The following is a 14,724-nucleotide window of genomic DNA, read 5'->3' on the forward strand; positions in this document are numbered from 1 at the left end:
CCTGCTGATCCCCCCTGACCAGTTTGTAGCAGGCCACAAGGTCCCCCCTTAACCTTCTCTTGTGGAGGCTAAACAGGTTCAGGTCCCGTAGCCTCTTTATTCTTGAAGAGTACAGAATCTGTGGATTTCTCTGCTAAAAGGGGAATTCGGCATTTTCTCCATTTTAAAAAACAGGGAATCTGTGGTTTTCTCCATTCTTTTTCCCCATAGGAAACAGAAAACTTGGATCCCTGGTGATGAGAAAGTTGCAGAGTTTAAAAATCAGCAAACCAAAAGCTAGGTTGGATTTGATTTAAATCACTGGTCAGGAAGCCTTGATTTAATCACCTTTTTCTACACAAAGTGCCTTCTTATTGTTTGATTAAAACCTTAATACATATTATTCACAAAATCAGAGATGGACGTAGGTTTCACTTTTAAAAGATACACACTATACATTTTAAAACAGTGACGCATTTTGATTTTTTTTTCCAGATTAATTTAATAGCCACATCAGAAAACCGATTCATGATCTGGTTATTTTATTTACCAAATACTTGCTTCAATTAGGTTTGAAGTCATTGGGAGGTGAACCATCTCCAATACATTAAATTAATCATAGATATTTGGGGGATATTTTTGCCACGCTGTATTAGGAGGACAACTGTCACCAAAAACAACAAACATTTTAAAATTGCTTTATTTAACTACAACAACAAATTTATGTATTTTGGATATTTTTCTTCAACAACAAACATATATAATTATTTAAAAAAACAAGCACAAATATTTTTGCATTATAAACTATTTTACTTATAAATGTGAAATGTGTTTTTAATGAAAATATAATAGATTATTTCAGCCAGGTCAACATGAGACATGTAAAATACTGGATTATGCAGCACATTCAGTCTTCCCCTTCCCCTTCCTGTTTATTCACAGACTGGAAAATTCAGTTCCCAAGCAGTTTCTTAATTTAGAATGAAGTAGTCCAAAGGAAGAAAATATTCTTTCTACACCTACAGAAGAAGGTGCTGCTGTTAAAAGCTGGATTATCACTCCAATCGTCTCTGATGGATCCAGGTGTTTCAGTGACTGCAATCAGTTCACTGGTGTGACTTTCTTTAAAACCCCATCAGCAAACATATATTTCTTGTTTCATCATGAATGGTTCACCCTTAGCCCTGAAATTTATAGTTTATATTATGGAGGAATGATTGCTGGATGCCCACGTCATAGCCAATTCCTTTTCTTCATCAGTTAAGCATGAACCCTAGTACCAAGCGTTGAGAACACTGGCAAGAAAGAGCCAGAGACAGTGCTTGATCCATTTGTGGTTTGTTTTGTTTTTAAATGCCTGTAATTTAACTGTCATTGCATTCCCCACCCCCCTCCCCACAAGGTCTCACTCAGTTCCTTCCAAATTTCTAAAGCGCCTGCAAGAAAACAGCAATTTCCCTGTACTTGCTTCAAGGATACTGAAATCCTGAAGACTGCTTCTGTAGATGTTCTACATTTCTCTTTAGCCAAAGTTCTTGACATTGGGCTATGACAGTTCCACCTGTTTTCTTACCATTTTCACAAATTGTCATCAAATTAGGCCAGTTCTCAATATATTGCTCAGAACAGTCCACTACTGAGTTTCATCACAAGCCTTATGCAACAGTTAGTTTGGTTTTTCCTGCTTTCTTCAGAGCAGCTGTTGCAGAGTTGTTGTTATGGAAATATTTTACAGTATCAACATCAGCCTTTATTTCTGGAGTACTAAAGTCTTTGGCTCAGAGGTGCATCAAATGAGCACTGCAGCCATAAAGTTATTAGCTTGGGGCTTTCTTTGCTTTCTTCTCATCTTTGATACATTTCCAGCATTTAAGTTTCTTATTGCTTTTACTGCTACTACTTGTAAGTGTTCTGCTGTGTGTTCATTTCCGGATGTATCAATTGTTTCTGTAAGGTAGACAGTCCCTTCTGTTGTCATGCAAGCACACATTACTAGAATATTGTGGACACTGCTCCACACATCAAGACTCAAGTTAACAATTTTCCCCTGTAGACTGTTTACACACTGTTCACTTTCTCTCTCGTACACTTTATCCAGCAATTCACCTGTTATATCTGCTCTAAGTGGACTGTATCCTGGTTGTAATGATCAAACCATGTTAGTGAAGTGTGTGTTCTCAACCATATGGAACGGAGAGTTTGTTGCATAAACAAACTGAGCATTTTTTCATCAATTACCTCTTGCTGTAGTCTGCTTGTCCTTACTACAAACTCTTCTGTGGTTGTTTCTGGATGATGGAGATTGTTTTTTCTTTTCGCTACAGGTGATGTACTATGTGACGTACACTTGACTGGAACACTGGTATCATTAGCAGATAACTGTGAAAATGCGGACAGTGGTGATGATGTTGAACGTGGATAGTCAGAATCCTGTATGATGAGGCTGGATCCTCCTGAACAAAAGAAGTCAATGCAGTCATTACAGTATTGCTTATTTAGTATTACTCATTGCACTCAGTACTACTATAGAAACGAAACTGTTAAAAGATATGCCTATTTCAGCCATTATTTTTATATCACAACTGCATTAAAATATGATAGTTCCATAAAGTAACAACTATGTTTTTACTTAAATATTTTATGAGAATTCAAGTAGTCCATTCAAAAGATATGGACAGGGAAGACAGGCAGTACTTAAGAAAGAAGGATGAAATAAGAATGTTTACTAACCTGGAGATCCTACATGTTCCATTCATCATCTTCAAAGCAGCTTTCTCCTGGGAAGGAGCAATTCTCATGATGTTTCATCTGGACAACTAGGCCTTCTATTTCTTTGTTGCACTGTGTGGCAGGGCATGTTTGGTGCCTGTCACTAAGAGAAGCAAACAGGCAGCAGCCAGGTGCCTGATGAGGTCAGCCATTTTGGCCCAGGGATATGAGCTGGGCTGCAGTTCGCTGCAGGAAGGAAGGAGAAAACATCAGGCCGAGAGGCTGCTCCGGCCAGTCAGGAGGGCAGGTAGTATGGGGAGGAGGTGATCCCTTGTCCTTGTTAAGACAGAAAACTGCACCCTGCTGGGGAAGGGTGGTCTGGTGGGGCTCCTAGTGGCATGGGAGCCCCCAGGAAATGCCATGCCAGTTATTTCCCCAGTGAAAGGCAGATCAGGGTACCTTAACCCCAGCCCCACCTCCCTGGCGGTGTTCTAGTGAGCAGGTATAGCCAAGGGCTCAGTTAAGGAACCCTGAGGCAGAGCTCAGGCCAGAGGAGGGACCTGGGACTGCACTCAGGTGGCACAGGAAAGCCTGGGGGCAACAAAAGACCCTGTGCAAGAGGGGTGACAAACAGAGTGGCCTGTGAGTGTGGGCGAATGAGGCGGCCCAGTGGGGACATATTGGCCCAGCGAGGGACTAGGAGCAAAACAGGCCTACACTTGTACAATTTCGGGTGGGGGCAGTGAGAGAGAGCCCAGCCCAGTCTATCAGGTAACTGTAGAGAGGAAAGCTAGGCCTGAGGCCAGGCAGCATAAGTGGGGCTCCTGAGGGCAGTATGAAGGAGACTGGGTGAGAGCCAGCAGAGTGAATGGTACCCTGGTGAGAGAGGGGTAAGTGTGCGAGTGGCCCTCTAGGGTTGAAAAGAGCTACAATTGTGTACCCAGTTTGCTTCAGCCACAGGCCAGAGAAGTAACATCAGAGAAACATCTGCAAGGCATGGGACCCGTGGAGGGGTGGTCAGAGCAGGTATTAAGCCCTTGTCAGCAGGGCAAGTAATGGGTAGCCTCCCACCTTAGTAACAACTCTCATTTTTCCATCAAAGCATGGCAGACGAATGAAGCGGGCAGTGTCCCCAAGAGCAGGGCAGCCAGCGAAGACCTGATGAGGCAGTCACCCTATTACACACTGTCTGTATTTTGCATGCATGCCCATCTTACCCACAGGTAGACCCCAAACAGGTTCTCTTTTATAGCCTGGCAAGCCTGCTAGGATAGGTTTTCCCTTCTATCATACCATTCCCTCACTAGATTTCAAATCCAGGAAGAGGCTATACTCAAATGGAGAGGAAGCTTATCCCTCAAAACTCTTGGAATATTCTGGTCAAAAAAGTTCCTCTCTTGTTTCTACTGCCCCGCCCTCCTTGCATTTATCTCCAGACTCCTCCTCCTTGCCCAGATCTACTCCACACCCAACAATCCTCTATTCATTTAACTTCTTGAAATTTTGCATTTTTAGGGAGAGAGGTAAGGGCTTGATTCTGTGTACACAAGCTTGCAAAGAAATGGGGCCGAAAGGTAGGTAAATCAGGTCTGTTATTGCTTATCTCTATATACGACTGTTAACAAGGATGTTGCCTTCAGAGAGACAGATCCAGTTTTGAGAAGTAAAACTAAGCATCACAGAGATGCTTAACGGGATCTTCTAGAGTGAGCATTGAGTCCCATTGGGTAGAGTGATTTTTGTTAATCTTTACTAGTCTATAGAGGAGCCCCTGGGAACCCCGTAAGATTGGACCCCTTAGTCCATGGCCTGTTGTGGCCTATATATAAAATTTTATATAAGAAGGTTATACGAGTAGATTGTTGTAAACAGTATATAATTAGAAGTTATAAGCCCCTTTCCATGGTGGTATCTTTGAGCTTTAACACAAAATAGTTTTAATTTTTTAAGTTGTATACATTTAAAAAAAAAAATACTAAAATAAAAAATGATTAAATAAGAAATCTGATCTTTATTTAAAAGAACTTGTTGATTTGTATCCACCTTCCCAAAAGCCCAGTATAAATTACTGATTTTTATCAATTACTCCATTTGTGTGCGCGTATGTACACATACATTTTAAAGAAAGGTGTCTTTTCATTAGTTGATGGAATAACAATTAAACCATGTTGACTTACAACTGCTGGATTTGGTACATACATTCCTAGGTTCAGAAACTACACACACACACACACACACAATTTATCGCTTAATATATTTAGATGGTTAGAAATCTTACATTTCAGTGCATTACAAAACGGTGAAATATATTTCTTATTCACTAAATGATTAACTTTTTACTCAAATCTTATCAAGCTGCATTAAGATGTCAACTTGAATTTAAAACACACAAAACCAGAACTTCAAATTTAATTTTAAAAAACTTTAATGTTTTGGATACAGAAACCTTTCTTTTATTAAAACATGGTGCATGTTTACAACTAATTTTTAAAACACTAGTATTAACTGTTATATAGTAGTAGAAACATGAACAGTGACTAGTGAATTAAACCAATTAGTTCACCCTGGGGAAAATTTTCTAAAATGCCAAGATGTGACAGAGCACCTTTGGTACCTATCACTTTAAAGGCTAGGCCAGGAAGACAGCAGGTGCCCGATTAGGTCGGCCATTTAATGCCCAGCATTCTGGGCTAAGAGGGGCCATTTTGAGACCAGCCAGCAAGGCAAGAACATCTCCCTGCTGAGCTCCATGGGCCAGGAACAACCTTGAAGATAAAGGGGAGAAGGAGGCCTCAGTAGTCCTGGGTATGACCTGAACTGCACCCTGTTGGGGAACAATGGCCTGGTGGGGCTCCTGGTGATGTGGGAGTCCCCAAGAAATGCCAGGCCAGTTGCCTCCCAAGTGAAAGGCAGGGAAGGGTGCCTAAACCCTAGCCTCCACCATCTGGTGGGTTTTTAGTCGGAACCAGTTGGCAAGGCATGCCTAGGCAGGCACCTGAGTCTACTGGGGTGGTGAGGATAGAAGATCATAGAGAGCCCTGGCCCTGGTAAGGGGGCAGAAAGGAAGGCCCCAGAGAGGGCAAAGAATGAGGCCCCAGAGTGACAGGGGCAGAAAAGTGGCCCCAAAGGTGGTGTGGGATGAAGTCAGCCTCAGTTCTGTGAATTGCCCAGCATCCATTCAGATAAGGGCATGAGGGAGGCCCAAAAGGCTGTGTGCCTGCTGGGTAAGGAGAGCAGGGGATTAAGCCTGATGGCCCAATGGGGTTGCTCAGGGTGCAAGGGAAGGGTGTGTGTGTGGCCCAAGAGGGGCAGTATGAGAAACCTGGTGAGAACAGGGAGAATGGAAGAGACCCCTGTGAGAGGGGGGCTGTATACATGAGGCCCATAACTGGGCAGACTGAAATAGGTTTAACTGTAGGTGATTTTAAGTCTGGCCTTGAGCTGGAGCCATTAAGAAGGTATAATGGCATCTATGAGACATGGGCCATGGTGTAGGGATGGTATGGAACTGTGGATAGCACCCCCCCCCCCCAGCATCAGGGCATGCAACTTATATTTACCACCAGATTATTGTAAGAGTAAAGTCAGGGCAGACTAAACCGGGCAGACTGCCCCATAGTCAGTGGGTGGGCTGGCTTGAGACTCAGCTCTGAGCATGCTCCCTGCCATACTAGATGTAGTTATTTAAGCTTAAGATCCTACTTTATAATTAGACTTTTTTTAAACCAAGCTGCCTTGAATTTTTTTACCCCCTTTCAAATTTTTAGAACTCAAATCTCATCCTTCTCCCCCCTTTTTATTCAAAGACTGGAAGAGGAAAACAAACTTTTCTACTTTTTTGACTCCCAATCAATTTCTCAGCTTTGAATGAACTAGTCCAAGTGAAGAAAATATTTTTTTCTGCACCTGCAAAAAAGGCTACTGCTGTAAAACCAGGTTTAGAACTTCAATAAATTGCAGGTGCTTTGCTAATGGCCACCACCAGTTCAATGGTGTGACTTTATATAGCATCCTTAGCAAACATGTACAGTATGGTTGTATGGTTCATTTCTAGCTCTGAAGATTATGATTGGCATGACTGATAGATGATTAATAGATGCTTATGTCAGAGCAGCATTTTCCTGTTTGGCAGTTAGACATGTATATGGTACTGTGCGTCAAGAATATTGTCAAGAAAGTGAGGTAGAACAGAAGCTTGATCCATCTGTTGCTTTTCTGCCTGAAATTCATCTTTGCTGTTGGGTAGTTCTTGCTTTGTTTCTTGAAGTTCTTTTCAAATTTCAACAGCATCTGCAATATAGCAGCAATCTTTCTGTAGCTTATCCAAGGCCATGGAAGTAGGTTTTAGTGTATTCATTATACCTTCTACATTTCTTTCTAGTCCAATGTTTACTATTCTATCTGTGATACTTCCCTCAATTTCATCACTATTTTTTCCTTCCCAAACGTGGTCATCAGAATAGATCAGGTTTTGACAAATGCCTCAAAAGCACTCAACCACTAAATTCCAAAATACAACGTGAGGGAGAATCAGCTTGAATCCTCCAGCTCTCTTCAGTGAAGCTGAAGCAAACTGGCTGTAACAGAAGTATTTTGCTAATTTAAATGTTTTTCTTTATTTGCGAGTACTTAAGTACATCTTTAGCTAAAAGATGCATCAAATGAGCACTGCACTCATGTGTTATAACTTTCAGGTTTATCTTCATTATCTTCTTTTAAATTTCTTCTCAGCTTTTTCTACATTTGCAGCATTGTCTGTGACAAGGCTACACATACGGTTTGTTATAAAACTTTTACTGCTACTTCTTTTAAAATTTTCTTCAGTATGGACATTTCCTGATGTATCAGTTTTTTCTGAGAGATAAACAATCCTGCCTTTTGTCACACAAGAATATATTTTTGGATCACTGTGTAAACTGCACCATCTATCAAAACTCAAATTAACTTTTCCCTTCAATTTTTTTTGTATACTGCTGAATTTCCTTGTCACACTGTATCCAGAAGCATTTTAATGGTATCCATTCTGCTGCATGGAACGTAACCTGGTCATGACTGAACTACATCACTGAAATGTTTACGCTGAACAAGATAAAAGGGTGAGACTGTTGCATAAATGAACCGAGCAATATGTTCATCTATGCTGTCTTGCTGGATTTTGGTCCTGGTTATAAACTCATCCATAGTTTTACGTGATAATGAAGACACCTTATCCAAAAAGAGACTAGTTCACTGTCTGAGATGTTTAGTTGCAGTACTGTTGGTGTTACTATAGATGATTCTGAAGTTACAGACATTGCAAATGATCAATGTTCATAATGTCTTATGGTTAAGCTGGAACCTGAAATAAAATGGTTAAAAAAAGTTATTCACACCGAGTATTCCTCAGCATTACTTGAAAAAAAATAAGATTATAAATGAAAGCTTCTACCTACAGCTGATGGGGTTTTTTTTAAACCAGTGTTTAAGTGATATCATTTTTGCAAACCCTGTTCTATAGGGAAAATATTCAATAAAATCATAAAGGTTATCTTCTATCTAAATCCTTTCCTTTATCAATATGAAACAGCTTGAAAAAAATTATATTTTTTAAGATTTATAAATTCTTCTTAAAACTTTATTCTGCACAGGATATGTTTACCCAGGGCTTTTATTTGCTCACACTGAGTAATAACATTCATTTCAGAAATACATGGGTAATTTTAAAAATGCAACTGGAAAATACTTCCACAAAGTAGTACACCTATTACATTTTTAAACATAAAAATATTCAAATTCTTAAGTAATCCATTCAAAATAACCAACACTGTCGTAAATTTATCATTTACTAGCAATCCAGAAGATTGGTTCAAAAATAGTAAGTTTACTAACCAGTTGATCCAGATGGTGATGTGGACATGTCTGAGCCATCTTCAAGTTCACTGCCTTCCGGGAAACATTTTTTATAACGTTGCTCCATTCAGGCACTGTTTTGCATCTCTTGCGCTGTTTACGTTTGGTATATGTTCCTCTTTTTCCCAGTGGGACACGAATTTCTTGAAAATATTCCCAAACAGGGTCTTTTTTGTGAACTGAAGCCATACCAGTTTTTTCCTCCAGTTTCCAGGTGCTGAAATCAAAACTAGTCTATACTCCACCAAATGTTTTTCCTTGCACTGTCTTGAGCCCAGCTTTGATTCGTTCTGTAGCATACACTGCTCTTAACTCTGTTCCCTTTCTGTCCTCCACACAAGAAATTCACATTAGTAGCCCCTTCTAAGGGCATGAAGCCTGCCAAGTTTCAAGCAGATAGGTGCAGGGGTTTCTGTGAAAGTGCACCTCAAACTGCTGGAAAAAAGCCCTCATATTACTTGTGTGCATTAGAGGGTGTAGGTTGTAGCCATGTTGGTCTAAAGACATAGGCAGCCAAGGTTCTTTAGGTCAATCTGATATATTTCATTAGACCAAGTGAATTGCTGGAGAAATACATCTTAGCAAGATTTCAGGTTTAAAAACCCTTCACCAGGTTGAAGAAGCCTCTCCAGTTGGCGTGAGCTCTTCCTGGACGGAATGAATAGCAAAGAAGCCAGTACGTATGCAAGAAAGCCAGTCAGTGAAAATGTAAATTGAAGCATCGGGGGCGAGATGTAGCAGGTAAAAGCGGAGAGGTACCCGGGGAGTCAGATGTCAGGCAGGTTACAGCGTGTCATAAATCCAATGTCTATACTGAATCTGATTTTTTTCTATATCTAGTAGATTTATGAAGTGAAGTTTGTAGGCTTACCTACAAAAGGTGTTTTGTAAATGCAAACAAGCACTGAACCTTACTAACCTCATCACCAGAAGCAAACTTCCTACAGCCCAAAACACACTGAATAGATCCAGACCATGTCATGACAAGAAATGTAAAGCCTGCCAACACATCTCCAGGACCCCCACAATTACTATATCCCAGGAACGGTGATGGTTCTGCTGTGGATCTTACAGCTACACCTCCAGAAATGTTATACATCTCATCCAATGCACCAAATGCCCCGATGGAAAACACACAGGAGACACCAAATAACTGTACACCAGAATGAATGTACACCAGAAGTTTATTAAAGACAAGCATACCCAACTACCTGTGGGGGCACATTTCTCACAAGAAAACCACTCTCTCTCCAATCTATTAGTCCTGATCCTCAAAGGGAATTTACAAAACACTTTTCACAGATGAACTTATGAACTTCACTTCATCAGCTTCCTAGATACTAAAACTCATAGACTCAATATAGACATTGGATATATGACACATTATAACCTGCCCAACATCCGACTCCCCATGGGGATGGAGGTGCTGGTGGAGTCAGGGAGGCAAAAGGGCAGAGGCAGGGGGACATGGAAAAGGGGGGTCCACTTTCCCCTGCCTCTGCCCTTTTGCCTCCCTGCTTCTGTTCACCAGCACCTCTGTCCAGTGATCAAGGGTTTTGCTGCTGCAGATGCTCCCCTTCACCTTTGGGTCACACGTCTGCCCGCACGTACACCTTACTGGACCACAACAGACCCAGCCATTTTTTCTGATGCCCTCCTTCCCACTTCACTACTGCCTGCACCTCTGGTGAAAGCAGCCCGCCCAAGCCAGGAACATTAATTCCCTGGAACTTCTTCATTTGATTCTCAAGCTCCTTCACTATGGGGATCACCTGGCTAAGGAGGGCATCGTCAGCACTGAGGCTACGCCAGGCTTGAGGACCACCAAAATCTGGGAGATGGTATCCCACTCAGTTTTGTTAATGTGGCTGCTGATCCCAATCTCCCTGAGCAGGGCCTTTCGAGCGTCAGGTATGTGGAGTTCCACTGAATCTCCACATCCTGCATGATTTTGTGCTGTGGGATGCTTAGCTCTGCCTGTTTGTCCCACATCTTGCCTCTCCTTGATGCTTTGGTAGAAGTAGCCCACCACCTTCCTATATTTTTAAATATAGCTGGCTGGTAGTGGTAGTGATGGTGCTATCATCAGCTCTGTCCCCCTCCAAGGCATCCCTGACTATGAGGTTGAACTTATGTGCCACACAGCAGAAGCCAACAAAGTTGGTATCATGCACCACCTTTACCATATTGCCCCATCATCGGTGACCATGAACCCACAGGTAAGCTTGTCCTACCCAACGAGCCACCCCCTTCACCATGCAGTTCATAGCCACTATGATCTCCCTTGTCATGTGGAACTCATGCATCACCTCTGCTTGAAGGAGAGCCCACCAACGCTCTGACTGGTTGCACCAGTGCCCTGTGAGGGAGAGGTAGGCACGATCTTCACCCCAGCTGCTCCAGATGTCGGAGGTGAAGTGTAATGCCATCTGCAGCCCTGCCTTGCGCAGCTCCTCCCTGAGGTACTCCCTGCATGCCTCATACCGAGAGGACACCACCAGCCTGCTAAAGGTGGTTCGTGTAGGCACTTGGCAAGATGGGGACATGAGCACCATGAGCTGCCTGAACCCTGGACACTCAAAGGAGAAGGGCTAGTCATCCAGAGCAAGCATCTCCCCAATGCTCTGGGTGACCTCACTTGCCTTGGGAATGTGCCCTGCCCTTTGTCTCTGCCTTTCCCCCACTGGTCCAGGGTGGCTTGCCTCTGCTTCATGGGGACGGGGGCTTTGGAGCAAGAGGGGGACTTTTTTGGGCACGTCCCCACTGGTGCTAGGCTGAGAAGGAAGAAGGGCAAGGGTGTACCTCCTAAGATACAGCAGCATCACTGTGGTAGTGAAACGTTTCACCTCCTTGCCCTGGCTGATCTGCTTTCAGCAGTGCTGGCAGGTAGCATACCTAGGATCATATGCCACCTCAAAATGATTCCACACTATACTACCTACCCGCTTCTGGGCTGAGGGTGGAGATCCTGCCTTATCGCCTTCCTCAGCAGGCAGAGGCACAACAGAAGGATCTAAGCCACACAGGTGACTGGTGCCGAGTTGGGGGGGGACATGACCCCCCAACACCAGTCAGTAACTGGGGGGTAGGGGTCCTCCACAGCTGATCTCACTCACAGGGTTGGGGAGAGAGGAATTCCCTTCTGCGGCCAATCTCACTCACCAAAAAGTCCTGTGGTCACTTCTGGAAGTGGGGCTGCCGTTTTTGCTGGCAGCCCCACTCCCCTGCCGACACTCATGGGGGGGCGGGGGAAGGAACACTGGTGCTCCTGCCCACCCCCCTGCCCAACACTTAAACAGGGAACACAGCCTGACAGGGGGTGCACCAGCACTCTCAGGTGATGCATGTGCACTTCCTACATGCCACCACTGCTGAGCCAGCTGCCCCTACAAGGCAGCAGTCCAGAGAAAGTAACCTGCCTCCAGAGGAACTTTGAGGGGTGTGGAGGACAAACTCAGATTCCCCCTCCTTCCCCAGAATTTCCTTAGCTATGGCATTCAGCTCCTCTGCTTCTGCTTCCAGATGCAGCTCCTCCTCTGGCACTGAAAGGCTCACAGTGGGAACTGAAATTGGGGCAGAGACTGTTATGCTGGTGTTGCTGGTTATTAATGGTGTTAGTGGAGCTGATGCAGGTGCAGACACTGCTCCCACCAGCAGCAGAAGACTCACTGCTGCCAGAAAAGAGGGTGCATCTGTGTAGATTACAGTATGATCTCCAGTATCTTAAAGTGGCAGGAGACCTCCAGGATGCAAAGAGAGCAGGGAATTGAAGCTTCTCTCCCCTCTCCCTGCCCTGCTAGAAGATCCCTGCCTTTCCAGCACACTTCCTGCTTGGTGTGCTGTAAAATGTGTGTGTATATGTTGTGTTTTCCTGAGCAGTGATGAGATAGTCAGTGAAAACACAGATTTTGTGGCAGGAAAAAAAAAAGACAGACTAACAAGAACAAATAAGATGCGTCTGGGGGAAGAATAAGTTGAAAGGGATAACAACAGGGATGGCAGGCAAGGGTAAGGAGGAAAGGATTCTATACAACTTGTTAGCAAGAGACTAGCTAGTGCTACCAAGCCAGAACCTTTCAGATGCTGCTGCAAGACAGACAGACAGCTCACAAAAGGTACCGAAACAGATCACTTCACACACAGCCTTATACGCTGTTTCTACATCCCTCCCCCACAGCACTGTGATTGGAAGGCAACTCAGGGACAGTTCAGTCACTGGCCAGCTACAGATGGCAATATCAGAGCAGTCTCCCCCCTTGCCTCTTTTCATAGTTGGTAGGGTTGGAAGGGACCTGAGCAGATTATCAAGTCCCACCCCCCGCCATGGGCAGGAAAGAACACTGGGGTCAAACGACCCCGGCAAGGTGTCTATCTAGCCTCCTTTTCAAGACCCCCAGGGTAGGAGCGAGCACCACTTCCCTTGTAAGTTGGTTCTAGATCCTAGCTGCCCTGACTGTGAAGTAGTGCCTCCTGATATCTAGCTTGAATCTACTCTTGGTCAACTTATGGCTGTTGTTCCTCGTTATTCCCAGTAGTGCTCGGGGGAGCAGGGACTCTCCCAATGCCTGCTGATCTCCTTTGATCAGTTTATAGACGGCCACCAGATCCCCTCTCAGCCTTCTCTTGTGGAGGGTGAACAGGTTCAGGTCTCGTAGCCTCTTCTTGTAGGGCCTGCCCTGCTGCCCCCTGATCATGCAAGTGGCCCTCCTCTGGACCCTCTCAATTCTGTCCACATCCCTCCTGAAGTGCAACACCCAGAACTGCACACACTACTCCACTGCGACCTGACCAACACCATATAGAGGAGGAGGAGGATCACCTCCTTGGAGCTGTTCGTGATGCATCTGTGGATGCATGACAAGGTACGGTTAGCCTTCCTGACTGCGCCCCCAAATTGGCAGCCCATGTTCATCTTGGAGCCTATAATGATTCCAAGATCCTTTTCTGCCTCCGTACTGATGAGAAGAGAGTTCCCCAGCCTGTAGGTATGCTGCTGGTTCTCTCTAGGTGCAGTACCTTGCACTTGTCTGTATTGAATCCTGTCTTATTCTTATCCAATTGCAGCCTGTTCCTCTCTTCTAGCATGCCCACTTCTCCTCACATCTTAATGTCATCTGCAAATTTGAACAAGGTGCTTTTCACCCCCTCATCCAAACTGCTGATGAAGATGTTAAACAGTGTGGGCCCAAGGACCAAGCCCTGGGGAACCCCACTGCCCACATCCCTCCAGGTCGAAAAATGACCCATCCACCACCACTCTGGGTGCGGCCTTCCAGCCAACTCGGGACCCATCTGACCGTGTAGGCATCGACACCACAATTTCCTAATTTTTTAACGAAAATGGGGTGAGAGACTGTGTCGAAGGTCTTCCTAAAGTCGAGAAAGACTATGTCCACTGCAACACCTGCATCCAAGGATTTTGTGAACTGGTCATAAAAGGCTACCAGGTTGGTCTGACAGGACCTGCCTCCAATGAAGCCATGTTGGTTGCCCCTAAGCATACACTTCCCTGCTTGCCCTTTGCAGATGTGGACCTGGATAATTTTCTCAAAGAGCTTCCCCAGGACCAAGGTAAGACTAATAGGCCTATAATTTCCTGGGTCCTCCTTCCTCCCCTTTTTGAAAATGGGAACCACATTGGCCCTTTTTCAGTCCTCTGGCACCTCGCCAGAGCACCACAAGTACTCATAAAGATGTGAGATGTGCCAGGGGTCCCAAAATGACCTCTGCTAATTCCCTCAGCACTCTGGGGTGGAGATCATCAGGACCTGCTGATTTGAACATGTCCAGTCCCACCAAAAGTTCCCTAACTAGGTCTTCTCTGCCCCTGGGCCTGACTGCTTTTCCTGGGATCATCAGGGATCCCGGGGGTGGGGTGGGGTGGGGGTGGGAGGGTTGACCTGGTTCCTGCTCAGAGAAGTGGAAGCAAAGAAATTGTTAAGTAGGTTAGCTTTGTCATCTGGTGAGACCACCAGATTTCTAAGCATGTCCTGCAGAGGCCCCATGTTACCTAGAACCTTCTTTTTACCCCCTATATATTTACAAAAAGGATTTCTTGTTATCCTTGATCCGAGTTGCTAGTCCAAGTTCCATTTTTGCCTTGGCCTAACAGTCTCCCTATAATCCTGAGCAACAGAGCTATAGTCC

The 14,724-nt window shown here is 44.4% G+C and overlaps 1 protein-coding gene and 1 long non-coding RNA gene across 6 annotated transcripts in view; both read right to left on the reverse strand.

The window, feature by feature from the left end:
* LCORL (ligand dependent nuclear receptor corepressor like) overlaps positions 1–14,724 on the reverse strand; it is a 171,330-nt gene that overhangs the window by 81,783 nt on the left and 74,823 nt on the right. The window lies entirely within an intron of this gene.
* On the reverse strand, positions 1,718–3,100 carry LOC109322046. The gene is made up of 2 exons (XR_002104289.1): positions 2,710–3,100; positions 1,718–2,432 (listed from the first exon to the last, which is right to left on the reverse strand). It is a non-coding gene; the product is annotated as an uncharacterized LOC109322046 (long non-coding RNA).

This window comes from Crocodylus porosus, unplaced genomic scaffold (genome assembly GCF_001723895.1).
Source record: "Crocodylus porosus isolate Cpor-Errol unplaced genomic scaffold, CroPor_comp1, whole genome shotgun sequence".
Taxonomy (NCBI): domain Eukaryota; kingdom Metazoa; phylum Chordata; order Crocodylia; family Crocodylidae; genus Crocodylus; species Crocodylus porosus.